Source organism: Leptodactylus fuscus, chromosome 5, assembly GCF_031893055.1.
Source record: "Leptodactylus fuscus isolate aLepFus1 chromosome 5, aLepFus1.hap2, whole genome shotgun sequence".
Taxonomy (NCBI): domain Eukaryota; kingdom Metazoa; phylum Chordata; class Amphibia; order Anura; family Leptodactylidae; genus Leptodactylus; species Leptodactylus fuscus.
Genome location: NC_134269.1, coordinates 58307865 through 58325670, shown reverse-complemented (window position 1 = coordinate 58325670; position 17806 = coordinate 58307865).

Here is a 17806-nt window from a genome sequence, read left to right as displayed (position 1 = left end):
TATCAATGTAGCCGTAAAAGGGAGCCACCAAAGTTCAGCATATCAACCCAGCCCAGTAGTCCGATAGGTTAGAGTCACCTGAATCAAACAGTGATTTCCTCTTGTTAATCTGGGCCTCTATTGATAAGATATTGCTGTTTTTGTCAATATGGAAATAGGCTCTATGGAGCTATAAGGGCATGAATGCTTGCCTCTTTGGAGCAATGGCAAGACCCTCCTTGCTCCTTTGCTGGGCTCTGGTGACAGTCTTCCTTATAGGTGTGCCATACACATTAGACTAAGGTTAGCTAAATTTACTGATTTTGGTGGGACAGTTGACAATCTAATTAGATGTTAAAGGGTTTGTCCGGAATAAATATAAATCCCTACACTAACAAACACTCTCTTACTTGATCAAAAATGTATATTTACTAGAGATGAGCGAACAGTGTTCTATCGAACACATGTTCGATCGGATATCAGGCTGTTCGATGTGTTCGATTTGAATCGAACATCACGTGGCAAACTCCAAAAAAATTTGATTCCCCTCCCACCTTCCCTGGCGCTTTTTTTGCACCAATAACAGCGCAGGGGAGGTGGGACAGGAACTACGACACCGGAGGCATCGAAAAAAATCGGAAAAAATCATTGGCTGCCGAAATCAGGTGACCTCCATTTTAGACGAATAGTGGATTTCAAATCCGGGTCATATGAGAATGTGAACTTTGTGACTAAGAGACAGGGATAGCTGTACAGGCAGGGATAGCTAGGGAGAACCTTTATTTAGAGCACCAACTAAGTATCAATGTATAAATAACACAAAAAATTCTTTTGATTTTAAATCTAAATTTATTGTTACAAAAATGTTTTTAATTGTAAAAAATATTGGTATCAGGAAAATACAAACACATAAAAACATTTAAAAACACACAACAAGAGTGGAGGTCGCACTGGACTGAGCAGCTCCAGCAGGTGTATAATCTGCTAGTGGTGTAGGGGATGAAAACAGCCACAATAAATGTGTGTATAGAGAGGCCCAGTATTTTGTATATATAAATGTAAATAGGCTCCTATTGCCCACAATATCACAAGATCAGGGCACTTAATTGAAAAAATATATCTGTAGCATTGCAAAGATCATACCCACATTACCACTATATAGTAAGAGCATATAAGGTAACAGAACCAATGTAAAGTTACACACACACATGCCAGTATTACATAAGCCAACCTACATAGGACAAAATGTGAAGCATATACATAAATCACTGCTCACCAGCTGCGACCTCCACTCTGAGCCCCGACGGACCGTTTTGCCCCTGCTTCTTCATCTGATGCAGCAGAGCTGAGTGTGCATCAGATGTGTAGTTGAGCAGAACTGGCTCAGCACTGCTAAGTCTCTGCATTCGCATAGGAATGCATTGGCCAGCCTTCGGCCAATCAGCGCTGGCTCTGCCAGAGGAGGCGGAGTCTAAGGTCGGACCTGAATGGAGACTGGTGTGGAGCGATCTTAGACTCCGCCTCCTCCAGCAGAGCCAGCGCTGATTGGTCGAATTCCGTACTCTGGCCAATCAGCGCTGGCCAATGCATTTCTATGGGGAAAAGTTAGCTTGCGAAAATCGCAAGCTGACAGGGATTTCCATGAAATAAAGTGACTTTTATGCCCCCAGACATGCTTCCCCTGCTGTCCCAGTGTCATTCCAGGGTGTTGGTATCATTTCCTGGGGTGTCATAGTGGACTTGATGACCCTCCAGACACGGATTTGGGTTTCCCCCTTAACGAGTATATGTTCCCCATAGACTATAATGGGGTTCGAAACCCGTTCGAACACTCGAACAGTGAGCGGCTGTTCGAATCGAATTTCGAACCTCGAACATTTTAGTGTTCGCTCATCTCTAATATTTACCCACATTTTCTGAATATCCCATGACTCTCAATTTCCCCGTTTCCAGAAACGGATTGTTACTACTATTTCTCCCATCCATTCCATCATACTTACCTTCCAGGCTTCTTCCTGCGGGCTTCTCCAAACGCTGATCTGCTGCCCATAATCCTTCTCTACTGCGCAGCTCCCACGCCTGAACAGTAGAGGTGGATTGTCACTGCAGAGAACAGAGCAGTATTGGGAAAAGGGTATGCGCCTGCAGAATCAGTAAAGAAGGAGGGTCCATCCTGCAGGAAGACACCTGGAAGGAAGATAGGTAAGTATATAATGGGGTGGGGGTTAGGTTGAGTAGGTAGGGAAGGGCTAGTAGTTGGCAGGATAGCTAGAGAGACAGGGAGTGGGTGTATGGGAGGGAAGGAGAGAGGAAGGAGGGGGAGGAGTGAGGTGAGAGAGGTTAGAGTGGAATCTACATAGCAGGAAGATGAACCATGTAAACAAATACAGTAGATAGCAGGAGCTCCCAGAGACACCTAGAAATCACTGAAAACACAGCTAAAGGGATATGGGTGCATTTATTAACCCATTAATAGTACTAACAAACATTTTTTTTTTTTTAAATGAAAAAAAACATTTTTTGCCTGGAAAACCCTGTTTATTTGGAAAGTGTCATGGAAATGAAGATTTCATCATAGTGATCATTTGTTCTCAGTAGAGATAAGCTGCTGTAAGTGATATCTGGCAGTGATTTATTCCCCATTCTCTCAATTGAGAATACACACATACTTGACCAAGATACTCATAATTGGGTAAAAGGTGTATATCCATCTTTTGCATTAGTATTTGCATTTATGTAAGACATTAGCTAACAACATGGCTTTCTATCTACAAAAATATAGACATGTTAAACTATATACACTCACTGGCCACTTTATTAGGTACACCTGTCCAACTGCTCGTTAACACTTAATTTCTAATCAGCCAATCACATGGCGACAACTCAGTGCATTTAGGCATGTAGACATGGTCAAGACAATCTCCTGCAGTTCAAACCGAGCATCAGTATGGGGAAGAAAGGTGATTTGAGTGCCTTTGAACGTGGCATGGTTGTTGGTGCCAGAAGGGCTGGTCTGAGTATTTCAGAAACTGCTGATCTACTGGGATTTTCACGCACAACCATCTCTAGGGTTTACAGAGAATGGTCCGAAAAAGAAAAAACATCCAGTGAGCGGCAGTTCTGTGGGCGGAAATGCGTTGTTAATGCCAGAGGTCAAAGGAGAATGGCCAGACTGGTTCGAGCTGATAGAAAGGCAACAGTGACTCAAATAGCCACCCATTACAACCAAGGTAGCCAGAAGAGCATCTCTGAACGCACAGTACGTCGAACTTTGAGGGAGATGGGCTACAGCAGCAGAAGACCACACCGGGTGCCACTCCTTTCAGCTAAGAACAGGAAACTGAGGCTACAATTTACACAAGCTCATCGAAATTGGACAATTGAAGATTGGAAAAACGTTGCCTGGTCTGATGAGTCTCGATTTCTGCTGCGACATTCGAATGGTAGGGTCAGAATTTGGCGTCAACAACATGAAAGCATGGATCCATCCTGCCTTGTATCAACGGTTCAGGCTGGTGGTGGTGGTGTCATGGTGTGGGGAATATTTTCTTGGCACTCTTTGGGCCCCTTGGTACCAACTGAGCATCGTTGCAACGCCAAAGCCTACCTGAGTATTGTTGCTGACCATGTCCATCCCTTTATGACCACAATGTACCCAACATCTGATGGCTACTTTCAGCAGGATAATGCGCCATGTCATAAAGCTGGAATCATCTCAGACTGGTTTCTTGAACATGACAATGAGTTCACTGTACTCCAATGGCCTCCACAGTCACCAGATCTCAATCCAATAGAGCATCTTTGGGATGTGGTGGAACGGGAGATTCGCATCATGGATGTGCAGCCGACAAATCTGCGGCAACTGTGTGATGCCATCATGTCAATATGGACCAAAATCTCTAAGGAATGCTTCCAGCACCTTGTTGAATCTATGCCACGAAGAATTGAGGCAATTCTGAAGGCAAAAGGGGGTCCAACCCGTTACTAGCATGGTGTACCTAATAAAGTGGCCGGTGAGTGTGTATATATATATATATATATATATATATATATATATATATACACCTCACACAGTATAAGCATATTACTTGTTTATAATGAACATATTATAATAGTTGGCCTAAAAAATTTGAGGTGTGGTCGTCTTATATGAGGTGTAATATATGAATTAGGGACATAGGCAATTTGTACACAAACCCCAACATTTTGATAGGCATATAATTGTATTAAACCAGTGACATATTGGATAAAAAGAGTTACATCGCTTCCAAATGAACATATTATTGGCTCATCCAAAGGCAAACGGTTAATTTGGGTATAATAAAGCCTTGAAAGGAGACTCTGATGAGTGGTTCAATGGGAGAAGAATTAATGACCCAGACATCATTAATTCACATTGAAATGAGACATTCAGCCCAACAGGGCCAGACCTATTTCCACAGCCAAGTTCTTCAGACACAGCAGATTATGCACACTGAATGGCAAATTAACTTTGGCACATACATCGCTTCTAACATTCGGAAACTTCTTACTCCCTTTCTACAATCCAAAGGACAATTTACAAGGAAATCTTTTCTAAAGTACAAGTATGCATAATTATAATACTGATAGCATTTTGTCTAATACATACATTGAGATTCCTAATGTCTAAACTGGGTAACTTTAGACTAGACAAACCTAAAATGCGACAGTTTATTAAAATGGCCGATACTTGATGATACAACTGGTGCATCTTTAGACTGTCTAGACTAAGTTTATAGTGTCTATTATAGCGCCAATTGTTTGTGTTGTAAAAAAAAGGGTCTAAAACATAAAGTGTTGGACTGACCCACCCCAGTACTAGAAGATCCTCCGGTGGACCCAGGCTCTATCAAGGTCTGGCAGAATACACCCAAATTTGAAGGGTACTATGGTATAAGGGAGAGTTGAAAATCACTTTTGCTGGACCCTGTGCTGCCGATGATAACTTGTATGATAAAATTGCTGTATTTTTATGAGATGTCATTTCACTTTCCATGCAGCCCCTTACTGGGGTTAGATTCTGACAATTTTCATGACTTCATCAGCTTGACAGGTTAACTACAATAACTTTTGCACTGTGAGAGGTGTGACAGACAAAATGTTGCAAACATTTTGTACAAATGAACCTAACTAGTTTTTTGCAACTTTTTGACACAAACATTCTGACATTCAGGGTAACAAACGTTCTTCCCATTGTGTTTGGAAACTGATTGCAGCAAAATATATGTATAGAGCACTATGGGAACTATAAGGAAGGTGCAGCATCATGCATGAATAATTCAGATCTCCGCTAGGTAACCAGGTTAACATCAAAATATTGCAAAATCACAACATGAAAGTTCTCTTTTCTCCCATCGTGACACCAGAACCATTGGCCTTTGAGGACCATGCAGTAAATACCTCTCTGCTTAGTAGTATAAAATAAAGACACGTACAGATAGTAATTGTCCCTTCTTGTGGTTACATATGGACTTTTTGGACATTTAAAATATTTTAAAGTATTTTACTACAGATATAACCTAATAAGTACAGATCACAGTGTTATGTATAGCCTAGATAGTTAGAAATGACTAGGGGTGTGTTTGGTTTGTTTACATGCAACAATTTTTTTTGTTGGTCCCACTTTCAATTGCATTTTCCAGTAATTCCTGTACATAAAACAATTGGTACTTACCATTTACAATACACAATATTGTCTGCCATTGTAATCTTAATGAATCCCGTATATTAAGAAATTGTGTAAGAGCATTTGTTTTATAGAAGTTCTATGAGATTTGAGGAAGGTGTATACTGACCAGATACAGTACCCCTCCTGTCCATGGACCTTATGTAGTATTGTTGTCGCTCAATTGCAGGTATGGACTAGAGACATACACTCTGCAGCAGTGGTATAGCTTGAGGGGATGCAGCAGGTGCACTCACACGTGGGCCCTGGACCTTTCGCACCTGGGCCCTGGAGCCTTAGGGGCCCATAAAGTGTTTCTTGCAATTAGAAGCCTAGGACTTTAAATCATACATTATAGTTGGGGGAACTTGGTGCAAATTTTGCACTGGACCCAAGATCTTCATTTTATGCCTCTGTTCTGTAGATATTATTTTCTGTGATTTTTAACCCAATAATTTTTTGTCTCTTAGAGATGAGCGAACACTATACGGAACAGTCGTTCCGAATAGCACGCTCCATAGAAATGAATGGAAGCGGCCGGCACGCCGACTTTGTCGGCGGCCGGTCACTTAACCCCCTGCGTGCCGGCTATGTCCATTCATTTCTATGGGAGCGTGCTATTCGAAACGGCTGTTTCGAATAGTGTTCGCTCATCTCTATTAATAATCTATATTCAAAAATTAAATGTGGATCACCAGAATTGATGTTTGTGAATTATAATGGTGGTGCGGTATTACAAGTAATACTTTAGCCTCCTACTTGCCCATTTATGTGTCACCCAGCCATATTACCTTACTGTCCAGATTAAACAACTATATACCGTATCTATAACAATAAAAGCATGTGCTTCAAATAATACAATATAAATCTCATGTCAAGAAATGTCCACATTTCCCAATTCTCAGATATTGAGCCAAATTCTGTAAAAATGAATACAAATATGATGTGAATTGGACACAGACGCCATGCAGACTGAGGCTAATGCTCTGAAGGAAACCCCAGCTGTATAGCGATGAATAAAGCTAAACATCTTGGGTGTTGCTTCTCCATAAATCAATATATAAGGATTGCGGCTCATTCCCTGTTGCACTCTCAGCATTATTCATGTGGACAAGGACGAGGCTCGTGTGTGACCAGGCAATATAAGCAGCTGTGATATCAGTGAGGCAAGTGCTGCAGGCAGGCAGAGGAATAGGCAGAGCAGGTCATTTGTAGGCACAGAGCGTGCTCGGATGAGATTCTCCTGAGTACTGGGTTTACTTTAAGATGACTATTGTTCATTTACATGTCAGTCTTCTACACACAGATGCTCCAAAACAACAAACCTGATGCTGGGTTCACACCAGCGTCCAGTCTCCATTCTCAGATGTCCGTCTTCTGCAGACAGAAGACGGAAACGTGTCAGATTGTCTCCATCCGTGAGCGCTGGTGAGCATTTTGTGCTCTCTGCGGCGAAACCGTTTTTTTTAAACTGAACACAAAGTCCTGCATGTCCGACTTTGTGTCCGGATAAAAAAAAACAAAAACGGTTTCGCTGTGGAGAGCTCACGGCCGGACACTTTTCAAACCCATTCATTTAAAAGGGTTTGAAAAATACCTGCAGGTTTCCGTCTCCTGCCCATTTTCGGGCAGGAAACGGAAACCTGAAAGCAGAGACCCCGGGCGCAGATGTGAACGAGCCCTGACACTGCAATACTAGAAAACATCATGGGCATATCTACTGCCTAAGCAGCTATGGGGCCCAACAACTAAGGGACCATCCCCACCCAAACATTCGTGCAGTTAGTAATAGCTATAGACATTTTCCGCAATGTGTAGTCTCAGCCAAAAAAGTATTTCCAGTGAAGATGTGAACATGGCCTTCTAAGCATTCTAGGTTTTGCTGCGGTTTTTTGAGCCAAAGTCAGGAGTGGAAGAGCAGAAGGGAGAAGTATAAGAGCTGCCTGTGTATTTTGCATTCCCTTTGTGGCCATTCTTGGCTTTGGCTCAAGAAAACGCAACAAATCCGCAACAAAAAAAGCTGCGCAACGTGGGGCATCAGCCTTACACAAATCTTCTGGATGTAGGCTTGCTCAAATCCTTCTGTCTCTCTATGTAATCCCAGACCAACTGGATGATGTTGAGATCAGGGCTCGTGGGGGCCATGTCATCACTTCCAGGTCACATCAAATATTGATGTGATTTAGATTTCTCTATTGTTTATTCATTTCAATTTCTTAATTGCCAAAAATAAACCAACATTCAGCATCGACACCTGCCTAAAACTTTTGTACATGTAATGTAATGTAATGTAGTACATGTAATACTGTACAGGTAGAATATTTTTGCTGCATCTCTGTAAAAAAGTGGGAACTAGATCATTTATTTGAAGATCCCAATAATGTAAATGAAGGATTCAGGACCTGTCAGACTGAACTGCTGACTCATTCATTCACCTCTTGCCAGTCATAATTCCCACCAGAAATCCCCCCATCCCGCTGCACAGATGTTATACATACAACTCATATATTATCAAACCTTTCCAACTGGTCAGTAAACAGGTGGTGAAAAAGCAAAGCAAGATGGTAACCTGAGAAATCCTCCCACGCCTTCCCTCTCAGACCTCACTACTCAAACCATGTCCTCTGTGAACATTTGTCTTTTTTGTGGCTGAAATAAAATTTAGCTGGAGGTTCTTGAGCAATCCTTCCAACGCCATCAGACGGCTCTCCAACATAAACAGGCTATTTTATAAAACAATGAACAAGATACAATAACAAGAACATGACACAAGAAGGAAAGCAAAGTCTCCAACCCCAGACAACCCTACAGTCAGTGTGTGGATGTTATAGGACCAGCCCGCAAAGTGCAGGATTTCTTCAGCAGGACATAACCCAGGGTTTAATCATTAGAATAATATTAGTATAACACATTTCTATCTGTCAGATTTTTCACTTTGAAGCCCATTTCTTAAAAAAAAACTGAGGAAAAAGTTATTAATTAAGAAGTCAGTGCTTTCAGAGTGTTGACGTTAGCTATCATATCAAAGGGTATTAGAATATTACCGCATGGATCTGGGGTGGCACAAAGCCGCACCATGACCACACCACAAAAAATGTGGAAAGAACGGGATGTTACATCATGTAAGGAATTCTTGGAGATTAATGAAAATCCTTCTATAGAAAACTGCTTTAAAATACACAGGTGAGATCTACCTAAAATAGAGAATGGAGCGTCTTTAAGGCTAAGGCCACAAAAAACAAACAAACAAAAAAAAAACCCACTGCATAATAAAATAGAGGAAACACTTGCTATTTTTCACTGCTTTGCTGTTGTGTTTTTTTGAAGAGTGTTATGTATAAAGCTATGGAAGCTGCCATGATCAGAAGCTGTATTATATTATATATTAGTCCTAGTTACAGGGAAAATAATCAATTAACAATTATTTATTAATTATTATTATATAAATGTGCTAATGAGCATTGTTTATTCATATAATGTGTGAATGATGTTAGTCACAATTAGATCTGTCAACAGCAGCCACATTTGATGACTAAACAATTAAAACTAGTTAGGTGTCACTTTAAGGATATTGTAGATATTACACCCCATAGACTGGGTTCACACAGGAATTTTTGAACTGGATTCAGAATCCGCCTCAGAATCCGGTCCAAAAAACGACTAGCCACGACTGGATGCCGATGCAGTGCACCAGCATCCAGTCACGCTTTCTGTTACGGATTGGGCCTAGTTGGGAGGGAGAGTTCGCGCCACGGAATCGACGGTATATTCCGCCACGGAATCCACGGCAAGAAAGGGCAAGTCGCTTCTTTTTTCCGTGAGCGGCACAAACTGCTAGTGGAAAAAAGAAGCAAATGGGTGAGCAGGAAGCCGTGACTGTCGGAAGCCGCAACAGTTGCAGGTGCATTTTGGTCCTATTCTGACGCGGCTTCCCACATCAAAATCAGGACCAAAATATGCGGTCCCGTGCCCTGTGTGAATGGGGCCTAAAGAATGTTTTACCAGTTTTGCTTTTTATTTATTAAAACCAGTAAAATATATCACTTTTCTAATCTGTTTATTTTCAGATTATAGATTTTTTTTTTTTCTAAATTCTATTTTCTGTACATGGTTACATGGCTGCCATCTTGTCTCTTTCTTCTCTCTCAGGCTAAGGCCCCAAATAGTGGGCTGCAGAAAAAAAAGTGCTGCGAGAAAAGCTACGGCGGCAACATACAGCGGTTTATCCCACAGTGCTTTTCACAGAAAGTCCTCAGGAGTTTACTCTGCAGATCTTCTGCTTCCATTATATGTATAGGGAAACCGTCAGGATTTCTGTAGAATTGACATGCTGCGATTTCCAATTTTTCCGCTGTGCATAATTATCTGCAATGTGGGGATGGGATTTACGCCACGTGGGGCCCAGTCTAAATGTCATTTAGTGATGTTCTTTAAAGCATAGGCATGGCCATAGAGAGCAATAGATTGGCTCCAACTTATTGAGGTCTATGAGAGATTTTTTATAGGCATTCCTTGTGGGAGGAGCAGAAGTAGATAAAATGTAACGTCAGTAATGGATACAATGAAGGGTTAGTGGTGTAACATATAGAGGGGTTATATTATGTTCTCTGTTATGTAAATACCCAAATAGAACAACTGACAAGTGTCAGACTATTATTAGGCCAAGTTGTTAGAGTGAAAATTGCAGACCAGGATTTAGTATAAATATATGTGTGTGTAATTCTTGACATGGAAAATGAAAATAAAGATAACCCAAAAGTCTTAAACAATGTGGTAGATTTATGAAGACTAGTGATTCTAATGCCAGTCTACATAACGCAAGAAATCTGGCAGAGATTAATAATTTTCCTCCACTTTGTTTCACAAAGCAAGAATAATTGTGCAAGTTTGGGAACTCAAAGATAGCGACTTTGTAAGATTGCAGATATTTAGACAAGGCAAGTGGATGGATGTGCCACATGCATACACCCGCATACTTGAGGCACGCGGTTGAGGTGCACAGCGTGGAACAGTGGGATTTAACAAGGGATTTTTCCAAACTTCTTTTGTGTTAAACTGTATGGATTTGTAGAAATCTGCTAAGCACATTTGGTCTGCTCAATGCAAACACCCCCAGGGAGTAAGTAATTTGGACAGCGACATGACAGCATTAATCACTCAGACGGTGACCTTTGTGTCTAGTTTACAAATGTGCTATTTCTCCTTTGGAAGGAATGTCTGCAATAACAGTAACACACCTGAGAGGGACATTGGGTCCTGACAGCCCCCATCCCAACTAACTTCCTGTGAGTTTCCAGCTGTAACAGCAGAGGTAAGAAAAGAATGCATGCGAGACACAAATCCCACTGTGGGGAAACAAAATACATAGGAGCACATAGTCCTCATTTTTTTTTCTATTTTGATGTCCTACAAGAAACTCTTGCCTTTATTCTAAGCAGGATACCATGTATCACCCACATTTTATAAAGGACTTTTCAGCTCTATTGATGTATTGTATATGCTTTAGGCTGTATTCACACTGAGTAACGCTGGCGTTTTTTGTGCTTATTTTTGCACATAGCGCCGCGTTAACGCAGCTTAGCGCCGCGTTAACGCCGCGTGTACGCTGTGTTAACGCCGCGCTATTTTGCGGTGGCATTGCCCGGTGTTAACGCGGCGTATACGTGGCGCTACACGGTGTTAACGCGCCGCTATGTGCAAAAATAAGCACAAAAAAACGCCAGCGTTACTCAGTGTAAATACAGCCTTAGAAAGCCCCTATATTCTTCATAAAAAATAATTGTGCCGTATATTTCCTAAGAACTCTGTGTTGCGCCGTTCCTCTGTTATTCCTCATGGAAAAATATTATTAAATTGAAATGAATAACTGGGGAATACCTTTCTCCTTATCAATGGTGCTTGTCCATACTCGGTCCATATTGGCTGCAGCAACTCAAGAAGGTGACGTCTGATGTTCAATATAAGCTTTGAAGTATTAATCTACAGTTCTTGATCAAGTCACACTTAATATACTCAATAATATGTTCTATCCACAATAACACAACAACTACAATTGACTTTCCTATTAAAAGGATTTTTTAGCAGTAAAGGTTGAGACTTACAATAACATTACTTAATTCAGATCATGCCTCTGGTTAGATTATATATAATATATTTCTTCCTTTTTTCTAGGATGGTTGGGTTTATTCTTTGCATGTTGTGTCCCATTTATCTATTGATGCACTTTGTATGACTGGCCCAGAGGAGTGAGGAAAAGGAAACATACTCTCAATATCCCATCATATAACTAGTGTTAGTATGCTTATCCACTTTGTATAATGGCTACAGGATTAGACTGTTCCTTTTACAACAAGAAAGAAACATAGCAGTAAGTGTTCTATTTCCCTGCAGCGCCACCACAGATAAAATTAAGAATTACACAGTGTCCATTCAAATCACTGCATTGTCTGTGTAATGCAGGACTGGACAGGTCCTCTGGAGTGAGAAATGCTCTTTGCAAACGGTTCTCCAAGAGGAGCATCCTAAACAGTAAACCTTGTATGATTCAGAATTTTATATCAGATATATATTTTTTTCTAAACTTGACCTCTTCTTTAAGCAGAAGTAAAATCAATATTACACATCTATCAAAGAAGTAGAATCTACAAACTTATACAAATATTAGATTCCTTTACATCTAAGGAATTACCTAATATTGAATAAAACCCATATGTGCCATACCTCCCTGAGAATGAAAGGACTGGACAATTTAAATGCTACACTCCAATACTTATATATCCCAAAACCTACCATTGAGTAGAATTGGTTAAACTACATAACATAGCACAGTGAGATTATATATATATATATATATATATATATATATATATATATACACACACACACAAAGTATTTTGTATATAAAATAAGCAAATCGTGCTCTTATCACAACATTTGCACAGCCCTTGGGTGACCACAGACCCCCTGGTTCCCTTTCGTTCTGCCTGACAAGCATTAAACATCACTTAGATTGCAGTCGACCTCTTAACCTTACACCAGCCCTACATAGACATATAGCATAAAGTAAGCTCTTATACGTCGTATACTGGCTTCATGGCTGTACTGTAGTATGTTTAGTGGCATCAAGCTGGCATTTGATATTATTGCTTTTTCCTATTTCATAAGTATTTTGCCTTCATATAATGCATTCATTGCTGCGCTAGTGTTATACAGACCATAGTTCTCCAGTATTGAGCACCGTCACCTGTTTGCTGTAATTTGCAGTACACTATATATTACCGTACCCTAATGGCATATTGACTTTATTGCTTCAGTGCAATGTAACATCATTTATGTGATGAGCGGAGGCTTTCCTTTGACCCTTGTGGTGTGTGGCTAGCCTGTTTTGGAGAATGTTACTGTAAAATAAATGTTAAGGTTGGCAATTATACAGGGAAATGTAGCAAACTGATATTCACAAAAGTGAAACACTTATCTATTTCATTCTAAAAGTAAAGATCTAGAGCTCATTATTTTAAGAACATTTTTCCAACTTCTAAGTCTAACTTATTTCTATAGAGAAATGCATATACAGTATAGGACGTCATTTGTAGTATATGCATCTTGATGGGCCCCTCGACTACATGGTCGTGTTAATCATATTCACGTACATATTATATATCAATTTAGAAGGGATAACATTTCCATAAACCCAAACTATTGTACTTTTACTATAGCATTTAGAGGAATAGGTACAACCTGGCCCCATATGTGGTCTAGAAAGGGTCTTATTACCAGCTGATGTCATGGACTCTTGACGTGCTGGATCATATTTATTGTCACATAAGTCCACCGATATTAGGACACATCATCAGAGCATAAAAAGTGAACAATATAATGTGTATCGCAATATACACCATCGTTCTATTGGCGAATAGTTCATAAAGTGGGCATATGTTTTTTTCTACATTTCCATCATTTCACGATCGCTGCCAAAACCCATTACCCATAGACCTAAATCCATTGTAATATTCAACATGTGTTGCAGTGAGTTATACTTTATTTTTATTGAATGTTGAATCTTTATTGGACACCAATCTCTTGAGTAAAGGTTCACAAAACGTATTTGGTAAAATATGGGAATAACCAAAATTGGGGGTGGGGGTTGAATTCTCATTTGTAGCAATTTAGCTCCACTAGATGTGTCAGTAAAGAAGATGGAGATGATTTTTAGTTTTACGATTATCTGAAAAAACAATTGATTGAAAGCTGAAAACAGCACCATATGGTCAACACCTGATGAAGAGCCTCCATCTGGAAAACATAGCTTTAGTTACAGGTCAGCAGAGAAAGCGTTCATACATCAAGGCTGACTGACAGAACAAAACACAGTCTTTGGGGACAGTAAGTCCAGATTGGATGCTTTCTGTACTTCTTTGAAATGATGAAGATGAAAGACTTGAGTTGGCCGAGGAGCTAATAAGATGGTGGATCTTAATTAGTTGCATCAGCTTGAGACATATTACAAGAAAACTCCTCAAATTATTCTCCTGAAAAGAGATCAACTATCTGGATTGTAAAACAGGTGGCCCTGTCAAAAGTATTGACCTACTGATAAAACCCGTCTCTGGTACTGAATTATTAATTATGTATAAATCATGTATCTAACACTAAAGCACCTCCAAGCTGACACACTCATTTATACCGATCCCTTCACCAAGATGAGCCCAGAATCTAAATTTCCTTGTCCCGGAAATGCTGTAGAAAAACACTAGTGTGATTTTCATGAAAAAGTCAATTGACCGTTCAATAGACTCATTTGTATGGGACCCAAAGCAGATGTGCTCTCCAGAAGGTGCAGGTTTTTGCTACTATTGGTTGTCAGTGGTTTTTTTTAAAAAAAAAACCTTTAGACAGAGCTTAGCACATCCAAAAAAATAAGATAGCGGGTGCATCTCCACAGGTGTCGAAATATTACCCATGTAGGCTAATGTGGCCACATGAGTTCTCACATAGCCTCTGGCAGGCTGAGGAGGCTCATGTGAGGTCTCCACCTGGCATCTGAGACTTATTACCTCTCAAAATTCCAGAAGACTCAAAATTCTAAACATCCACAATTGACCAGCATGCTTGACTTTTGAAATCTCACACCATGACATTTATCAAGAGGGAAATTTTTCAAGTTATTTTTTTTTTTGGAGTCTGTGTGGCCTTAAGTTGTACCAACTATGTCAAGTAATTTGGTGCATCAAAGTAGTTGTCCAGGAGTCTTAGTATTTGGGCAGGTGCTCCGGTGTCTGCTGGTGCTGTCTGGTCCAGCACATGCAGAAGGTTGTGCCGGTGGATGTCCTTGCCGTATGTGACTTACATATGTGATTAGTTCCTTTCCTTATGGACAGGAGAGTATTTTTGTGTGTGTGCGTGTGTGTGTGATTGTGCGTTCCACCTTTCACAGCCTCCTGCCCTAGTGCTGAGATTCCTGGACAACCCCTTCAAGTCTAAACACTGAGGTCTTGAGTAGTTACTTTACTGTTGAGGTAATCTGTGCATTTATTCAACCGATAAATCTGTTTCACTTCAGCTTGATAGGCTAACTGTACCTTACCTTCCCATCTATTTTTACAAGTGCAGTGAGTTTTATAAAAAGCACAATATTTTTGCACAAATCGAAAAAAGTTGCAAATTGCTGTTCAAAAGCTGGTGCCACCATTCTTCTATTCCTGTACCCATTAACCTGTCTGAAAAATGACCACCACAATCTCAGACTACCCTATATACAGCATTCTTAAAGGGGTTGTCCGAGATATAAAGTTTTCTGCAAGGAGGCCCCCAAACTGACCTTTATCCAGTACACCGAAATCTCCAACTGCGGTCCACTCTTGCTGCTCCTGGGGTCTTGTTCCAGCAGAAGTCCACACCACACATGACAGCTGAGGCCAAACAGTGGCCTAAGGAAAGGATACGTGACTTTACTGATGACATATTTCAGTGATGTCCCAGTTAATTTCCTTAGGCTACTGATGCCGCTGATTGGCCTCAGGGGAGGCGAGGACGTCTGCCAAAGGAGCAGGTAGGAACCCTGGAGACAGGCGAGTATATATATTTTTTTAATTTTTCACCTTCCCTGGCCTCTTTGTGGAAAACTATATCCTGGACAACCCCTTTAAGTCTGAATTATGCCCGAACTACCGATATTTGCTGATTCAGCTTCATCCTGTAAGGAGACCTGTAAGGAGATGGTGTGGACACAGCACCAACACTATCACTATGTATAGTGATTTTTTTTTAACTTTAGATTGAGGTTGCTGTAATTCTCTGCCATTGATTCCTGACATTTTGGGGCTCAGTAGGTGATCGATATCATGTCATTTACTCTTTTTATACTATGTTGGAAATGCCTTTTTTTCATCCAGATCCAGTGTGTGCCAAGATTCCCTTCCCTGCCTGTGAGCGAGCAGTCTACAGTAGGCACACTTTCTAACAGCATGGTGTCTTTAATGTTCGGTTAAAGCATCCTTAGGGCATTGATATAATTGTAATGACTGTGTTTATGCAAATTAGGTAGAATCACAAATGGTTTCATGCCGCGCATCATTTTCGCTGTAATCAGTTCCTGTTGAATAACAAAGCATGTTACGTTCCTTTGCCTGATATAAAAAAATGAACACTATAGTAAGTATAATATTCCATTGACACTGGAGTGAGTTATATATTGCTCCTAATCTAGTTCTTACCCTTCCCTACTATTTTCAACATTAAAATACATATCATAATGGAAAACCTGACAGCCAAATAATACAATTTAGGCGCAATTCTTATAACTAGAATATCCTTGTAAGACTTTTGTCGTACATATAGCACTTTTAATGCATATTTCATCAAAATTAACTATTCCTTGGAATCTAGTTTAGGGGCTAGGTGTTATTGTGAATCATAGACCCTAACATGTTCAGAGAGTTAATATGAAGTATATACCTCACTGTTGCATTGTGTATCTTAGTAATGCTTTCTACTTGAAGGGGTTAATGTGGAGCTTGTATCTTATATTGATGATATGCCTCCAAGATGGCCATACATACTTTACACTGTGTTCATTTAATACTGTGCTTTTAATTACAGAGGTCAGAGGCAGGTCAGCTGGAGAGAAGTGTTTTAGGACCAAGGGCGGTAGTTCAACCCCAATCCCCAGACTATTGGGCAACCATACTGATGGAAGGACTATGGACTCAGGGGTTGTGTCACCTGTAACATGCAGATGATGGACACAAAAGCATAACTAGGATGGGAATTTCAAGGATTTTATTGGTCATTGAGAATACATAACAACCTGGGAAAGTGAATGAACAGAGAGGTATACTGACATCTCTCACTTGTGGCCTTTGGCCACCTCGCTTGTGCATGGAGAGTTTTTCTCTCCCTCACATGGAGCTTGCCACACTGCTACTGTGACCACCTCTGCTTCCTGGTCACCACTGGTCGGCTACCAGGTACCTAGCTGCTGCTCACTTCTTTGAAGTCAGAATCTTCTTTTGGGTCCCTCTGAACTGCAGTGTCTGGTCTTCTCTCAGTTTGCCCCCAGGCCAGTCTCCTGCATCCATGCCATCTGCAGGCCAACTGCCCTTTACGTGAGGGTCGGATTTAGACTCTCTTCAGTCCACTCCTTCTGGATTCCTACACTGGAATCTGTAAGTCCATAAGCACGTGAAGAAGGTATGCTATTCGTCACACACCAATGGAGATGGGGTTATTAAAACTTGCATTTTGTAGAAATGCAATGCCTATGGACATGTCATCCACAGAACTTATAGTCAGGGAGAAGATAGGCAGAATTCCTACCAGACAGGAATAGGTGTTTAGTCAGAGCCCAGAGTTTAGTCAGAGCTCTATCAGTACAGCCAGAACAGTGTCAGTAGGAAGCAGTTGAGTGAACAGAATTGCAAAGAGAGAGTTGAGCAATAAGAAGATGGATGCATTTGTTCAGCAGGAGGGACAGTGTGCCATGATTCCCAGTCACTGCCATCAAGTACAGTCCAGAGCTATGGTAAGAGGTAGGAGTCAGTACAGTACTGGAGCTGCTAGAAGGGAAAGTGTACTGGGTTGGAGAGGTCTGTACAGTACCAGAGCTGCCAGCTGGGACACATTGAGACTGCCAGACTAAGTAGG